The sequence below is a fragment of the Acomys russatus genome, chromosome 3 (genome assembly GCF_903995435.1).
Source record: "Acomys russatus chromosome 3, mAcoRus1.1, whole genome shotgun sequence".
Classification (NCBI taxonomy): domain Eukaryota; kingdom Metazoa; phylum Chordata; class Mammalia; order Rodentia; family Muridae; genus Acomys; species Acomys russatus.
Window position 1 is genome coordinate 2,561,759 of NC_067139.1, and position 7,194 is coordinate 2,568,952.

A 7,194-nucleotide genomic window follows, 5' to 3' on the forward strand; every position below is an offset into this window, starting at 1 on the left:
CGGGGGTAACTCTTTCCATAGCAGTCTCCAAATTTCACACTAAAAATTGCGATGAAGACATGATCCACATCACCAGCTTGCATTGCGAAATAAGGCTCCCTTTCTCCTGGGATCCAGACCTCATTGATCCAAAGCCTTTGTCCTATTGATTAGATGGAATAATTGACTCCAGAGGTACACAATACAATAATTAATAACTGTAGAAAAAGACACTGAAGGCTGGACCATCCCCATGAGGGAGACACTAGTTTCCAGATTTTTCAAAAAGGCATTTTCATTGCACGGTGTTGCCACCAAAATAGGGCTTAAGAATTCTGTAGCAAGGGCAGAAGACTCAAGCTATCAAATTCAACTGGCCATAGCTCTGAGGGCAAGGCAGGAGGATGTAACATCCAGCTCCCCTATTCTCTACAATGTCTGTTCAGACTCCAGCAGGAGGTACACTTCTCTCATTACACTTCAGCGAAGGCATTTACTGCAGCTGCATGGCATGCCGCTTTAGGAAAGGTCTTAGAACTTGTTCTGCCAGAAAGCACTCTCTGCAGTCCCTCAGGCTTCTTGTTGAGCTGATGTTCAGCTTTCCTGGGAGCCTTGCCTCTTATTCATCTTTTGGCCCTATTCCGAGCAAAGTAAAACCACCAGACACTGTCCACAAACTTAGAAACTTAAATACTTTGGTTCCTTCCTTCTAAATCGTCATTCGGATCCTAATGCGAATCTGTTGACATAAATAGTATAAATAAAAGGAGAATGCCCAGAGTGACCCACTAGGAAAACCAACTCAGTGCCTTGCCGCCCTGAAAACAGACTAGTGCTAAGAACGATTCACAAACACTTTCTGTGGCTAAAGGCCAGCACGTCACTCCGTGCTGGCCTTTAGAAGCCTATCTAACAGAAGGCAGGATTCCAAGATTGGCATGCAGAGCAAGCACATAATTACCTTGAAAAACAAACAGAAACCTCTCCAGTGCACCTATAGGTCAAGAGGGTACTTCGCTGTGGGCATAACTCCAGCTCCTCACACTTCCCTTCTCCGCTTCTTGTGAACCAGGACAGCCCAGGGCTGCTGTAGCATCATTAACAGCATTGCAGTACTTTCTCCTGCCTCTAGGTGGTCACATGGTCACACTCACGTTTCAAATGTCTATATGCTAAAACTGCACAGTAAGCGGGAACGTTATGAACATGGGAGGCTTGAAAATAGCCTTTCAAGTGTTTTCCTATTTTTCAAGTATTTCCTATGTGAGATGAAAATCGCACAAGGGAAGGGACAGCGTCCACCAGGAAGTGCGATGGAAAAGCATACTTCTAAAAATAATTGTGTATCAAACTGAGAAAATATTATATGTTCTCAATAAGCTTCTGTTGTGACATGAAGTCACGGGATCTTTAAAAGGGGTGTAAGCAGAGGCCGACAAAGTTCTTGAGACATGTTAGGAAGTTTTTGTTAACTGGTACGGAGGCCTAGTTTTCTATTGTGGCAGTGATTCCTTGCTTACCTCCTCTGCCCCTCCCAACTCCCCCTTCCCCTAGCCTCTAAATATTGGGATTTCCAAGGGCTTAGCTTTCCCCTTCTATGTCTATACTCAGTGTCACACTAACTGCTTTAATCCCCGTGGCTTTAGGCAATACAGATACCCTGATGGCTTTGAATATGTGTCTATAGGCCAGGGTCTGAGGCTCACACATCAATTACCTAGCCAATATGTTCACTTGGATGCAATATTGTCTTGGGCACACATGTCTACTTCCATCATGGTTGTTCTTTCAGAATGTCCCCAATCGTCAATGGTGTCATGCCAACCTGGTCCAGGCTCCTGATGCCATTCCTGGGCTACTGACACCCTTCTCCAACTGGTTTCCTTTCTCTTACACTTTCTTCTCATGAACTCTTCTTCCCCTCATAGTTCAAGATGCCTTTTAAAGATGGAAAACATTCATCCCCGTTATTCAAAAATTTTCAGATCGCTTTCTCCTGTGGCTTTCGGGATGCCTGCAGTCTGGTCCCTGTCTCCGTCTTCAGCCACATTTTATGACTCTGAGCTCTTTTTTGGTGTCCCAGTTTGCTTCTGTGTCCACTATTTCCTAGAACTACAGTAAATTCTTAGCCTCCCAGCAACGTTTGAATCTGCTATTCCCTCAAGCCTGTAACCACCTCCTGCAGTCTCAGCTCCTCTGGCTCCAAGCCTAAAAAGCTGTGCACGCAGAAGAGGAAGAGTGTAATTAGAGGAGCCAACCAGTCTCACTTCACACCTCAGCTCTCCACAGTGCACACCAAACCCACACTGGAGAGGAGAGAAAAGTTGTTTCAGTAAAGTTTTTGATTGGATCTTTCATCTACAGACACCTCAATAAAGCAACATTATAGAATTTGACCACATTTGATTGAAAGATAAAGCTAGAAAATCCATTATAGCATAGTTGAAGATAAAGGTTAGGGAGAAATTAGAAAAAGTCAGAGACGCTTCATACATATAACGCCTCCAGCTGATGCTTTCCAACAAATCAGATTCTGTGGTCAAGAAAAAGCCTTCTGAAACACACGCCACACTCTCAACCACATTGACAAGTGCTCACCCCTTCTAAAGACAGTCATTTCTTTTAAATTTCTTCCTTCCCTTCCTTCCTCCCTCCCTCCCTCCCATCTGCAAGTGGCGCTTGCACCTGTATGCTCACTCACATGTGTTTACGAGAACACAGATCAGCAACAAGTGTTTTGCCCCATTACACTCTCCCTTATTTATTGAGAAAAGGTTTCCTGGCTGAACTTGGATCTCACCATTTCAACTAGACTGGCTGGTCATCATGAACCCCAGATCCACCTGTCTCTACCTGCCCCAGTATTGGGGTTCCAGATGCACACAACCATGCTCAAATCTTACGTGAGTGCCAATGATGCGAATTCAGGTGTTCCTGCCTACACCTTAAGCACTCTACGCACCAGCTCATTCCTCCACACCCTTCCTTAAGTTTTTGATGTAATGTTTCTGAGATACAAGAATATCACCTGCCTTAACCAAGAATCATTACGCACAGGGCAATAGAATGGTTTTCAAAATGCAAATACTTGGAAACTGGAAATATTTATGCCTACACTGATATAAAATAGTAGAAGTGTGTTACAAGTGGTGGAGATGAGAATGTGCAGCATGCACAAGTCATGAATGGAAACATTCTTTGGAAGGAACTGTGTAAATAGTGTCAAATCTAGCAAGTCACAGGGTGACTATAATTCTTGTAAACATGGATTAGAAAAACAATAACACAAGCCACAGGCGTCCCTACCATGAAACTCACCATAATTCATTCATACTAATCCAGTCCATTAGCAGCAACTAAGAAACAGAACAATTGAAGAGAGAATAAAGAAAAAACATAACAAAGTTTTTCTGGGAAATACTACTGAACTCAACTGTGTTGAGAGTTAGATGTGTCTGTTATGCATAGCTGATACTCTTTAAGACTCAATAGAATAAAATGATGACTTGCAAATCCCTATAGAGAGGAAAATGAGAATGTCAGTGTTACTGTGTGTGTCAAGAGTCTCTGCAAGCACTTTTACTTTATCCAATACCATGGACCACAATTAATGACAAAAGAGGACATATATCTGAAAGAGAGCAGGGATGGTATGTAAGAGGACGAGAAGATGTAATTGTTTTATAAACTCAAAACTAAATGAATTTAAAAGACAAAGAACGTTTTAATGTGTGTGGGAAAATAGTCTTAAGACATAATCATGATGTGCCAGCCAGAGACTGATGACATGAATTCAATTCCCAGGGCCTACACAGGGAGAACACACACACACACACACACACACACACACACACACACACACACACACACACACACACAGACACTTAAAAAAAAGAATCTTTAGTTATCAAGATAGACTCCTTAGTAAACCAACTGTTTTTAAAAAGTAACAAGTAGATAAATCACCATTTCTGCTGCTTTTTTATATTTTAAAACTTGGAACCATAATATCCATGAGATAAACTAATGTAGCTTTGTTTACTTTTCACTTAAAGTAAATCCATTTAGAAAATGTGTAGTATATACTAGACTAGAAACTTTCAATAAATTTCAAGTATTAGATTTTATCTGCAAAATATCAAGTTCAATTTCCATAATATTAAAGCATATTCTTCACATGTTGAAACTCAATCTCATTAATTATTTACCATTGTTCCTATATAAGATTAGTACACTCAGAACTTAATATATCCAAACACTCCAAAGTTTTCTCCCTTTTCCTGAGTAATAGAACCTCCAATTTTCTAACTGATGAGCTAGAACAAAATCTCATGCAGCTAGGTTTGGTCATGTGACTACAGTCAAACCAGTAAGTTTTTTTTTCCTTTTTTAAAATTTATTTTTAATTTATATATTCACTTTACATCCCTATTGTAAGCCCCTTCCTCCTCTCCTCCTGGGTCCCTCCATCCTACCCCCTTTCTCCTCCTCCCTCTCCTTATCCTCAGAAAAGGGGAACACTCCCACACCAACTTACCAGAGCATATCAAATCACGTTAGGACTGAGCTCCTGGTCATCCACTGAGGCCAGGCAAGGCAGCCGGGTTAGGGGGAAGCGGTTGAAAGCAGGCCAGAGAGTCCATGTCATAGACAGCACCCTCGCTACTTACTAGGGGGTCTACATGAAGATCACACTGCCCATGCACGCTCTTAGGTCGGTGCTCCCACCGCTGTAAGGCCTCATGGGTCTAGGTTAGTTGACTCTATTGGTCATCTTGGGCATTCTTGTCCCCTCCTTCTATCTCCCCCGACTCCTGACTCTTCCACAAGACTCCCTATCTCCCCCTAATGCTTGGTTGAGACTCTCAGCATCTGATTGGATCAGCTGCTGGGTGGGGCCTCTCAGAGGACTGTTAGCTAGGCTCCTGTCTGTAAACATAGCTTAATGGTGTCAGGGGTTGTCTCTCTCCCATGGGGGTGGGTTTCAGGTTGGGCCAGTCATTGGTTGGACATTTCTTCAGTATCTATCTTTATTTCTGCACATCTTGTAGGCAGAGTAAATTGTGGGTCGAAGGTTTTGTAGGTGGATTAGTGTTCCCTTCCTAGTCCTGCCTGGCTAGAATGTGGTCTAGTCAGTCTCTGTGCCCCCCCCCCCCATGCCCACTGCTAGGAGGCTCAGCTAAGAACAGCCCCCATGCCCTCCCTGAAGCTTACCCTGTGGCAGATCTCTAGCTTGTTTCAGTGATGTCCCCACACCTAGTTTCCTTTTTCTCTCCAAGCCAGCTCACCTCCCCATTCTCATTACATCGGAACCACGCCCATTGTTTCATTTCCCTCCCCACGTCCTCTCCTACCCAGTTCCCTCTCTACATCCACTCCCTCTGTTTATTCTATTTCTCCATCTGAGTGAGATTCAAGGAGGGTCAAGCCAGTGACATTTTAAGCTGAACGACCGAGTAAACTGTCTGGTAAGTGTTCTGTGAGGGAGCCATAAAGGTCCTCTATTGGCTCCAGCTCCCTTTCCCTGCGCATGCAACAGTAGGTACAATGAGGAAGCCGATCTTGTCCTCCAGAGAAGTTGACTGAGCAGCAAGTTGAGGAGAAGAGACATTCGGTTTTACATTGGTTATTGATAAAAATTTGAGGGCACACTAGGTTTTACCGAGGTGTACATGGCTGATGAAAAACAGGAAGCAGAAAGAAGCACCGCATTCCTCCAAGGAACTTCCCAGGAGTCCAAGTGTGGCCATGTTGCTGTCTTTTGTCAGGCAGTCCTGGCTGAGAGAAGACCATGCCTTTTCTGGGTGGGAGAGGAAAACTGTAGATAACTTGGAATGTTTCTGAGTATAGGAAAGAATTATCTGTGGAGGGAGAGAGAGAGCAACGTTTAACAAATTACTAGGCCAAGTATTAAGACTGAGTGGAAGATTCTCGTGAGTGGAGACAAGACAATCTCCTATGTCAAAAGCAAGTGCATGGAAATAAAGATGGACTTAGACAAGTTTAGAGTAAGAAAAATTAAAGCTGCGCTTTCCCCTGAAACTTAAGAGGCATATCACGTCTTCAAAATGAGGGGCAGAGGCAAGGCTGGTCTTTAGAAATTAGGGAAACGAACAGCAGAGAAAGTGCAGTGCCGAGTAGCTCCAGGACTTGTTTGAAGCAGGCTCTAAGAATCCGTCACTAGAGGATCAGTCAAGCCAGGTGACTGCCTTCAGCAGAGCTTGGCAGCTTGGAACGTGAAGTCCAGTGGCGTGAAGCACTAGGTTGTGGTAGAACAAGCTGCCTGCAAGGCCTTGCAGTAGAGCAAAGCGTTGGTGGAAATGGGTGTGCTGATGACAGTAGCTGGGGTAATAAGCCATGTTGTCCAGACAAGTCAAGAAATTGAAACAAAGGCCTGGAAGCCTGATTGAATAGAAGGTTTGCCAAAGACGATGTACTTACTGGCCTGATGAGGGTGAGTGTGCAAAGAGTCCATGGGAAGATGGTGTGGAAGAGAGGGGACCTGGCAGTCTGCAGGGAGCAGTGTAGATGCAGGAGGTCACAGGTGGGGTGAGCACCAGGGATGAAGTTAAAGCAAAGATGGAAGGAAATGGTAAGAACAATACCCTCCCCCAAACACCCAACAACCCCTTCTCTCCCCAAACATCAGAGGCCTGTGAGGCTGAGCTACAGAATGCTTCTTCCTGGTGAAAGCTCAAGTCACCCAGAGCTTCAGAAAGAATTTGATTCAGCCCCGGCCTTGTTCCAGAGGGAATGGTTGTAAACAGAGCCTCAATACACAGAGATTAGAAATGAGTAAAAAACCAGTCAGCTTGAAGCACTTCTTGTCTGCATTTCAGCATTTTTGGTGAATGTAAAATTCACACAATATACACTGTCAGGTCTATTTAAAGTCATTGTCAGCCTTTTTTTTTTTTTTTTTTTTTTTAAACTGTGAGTGAGCTATGCCGAGTTCTCATGGTTATTGTTTTCCTAAGAATGATGGCTGGGCTGAGGCCCTTGCAAGGCCTAGGTGCTATTGATTTCTTGTTTTTTTTCTTGTTCCAGCAGAGGGCACTCAAAGCTCAAATAAGTGTGCACAATCATTTTCAAGTGACTGTTTTATGTAATTAAAATCTATATTGCTTTATAAAGGAGAAATTCTTCCTTAATAAGACCTAATCACTAGTCGCGCATGTACATAGTAGAAAGAGTTCCGTGAAGACTGGACTCCCC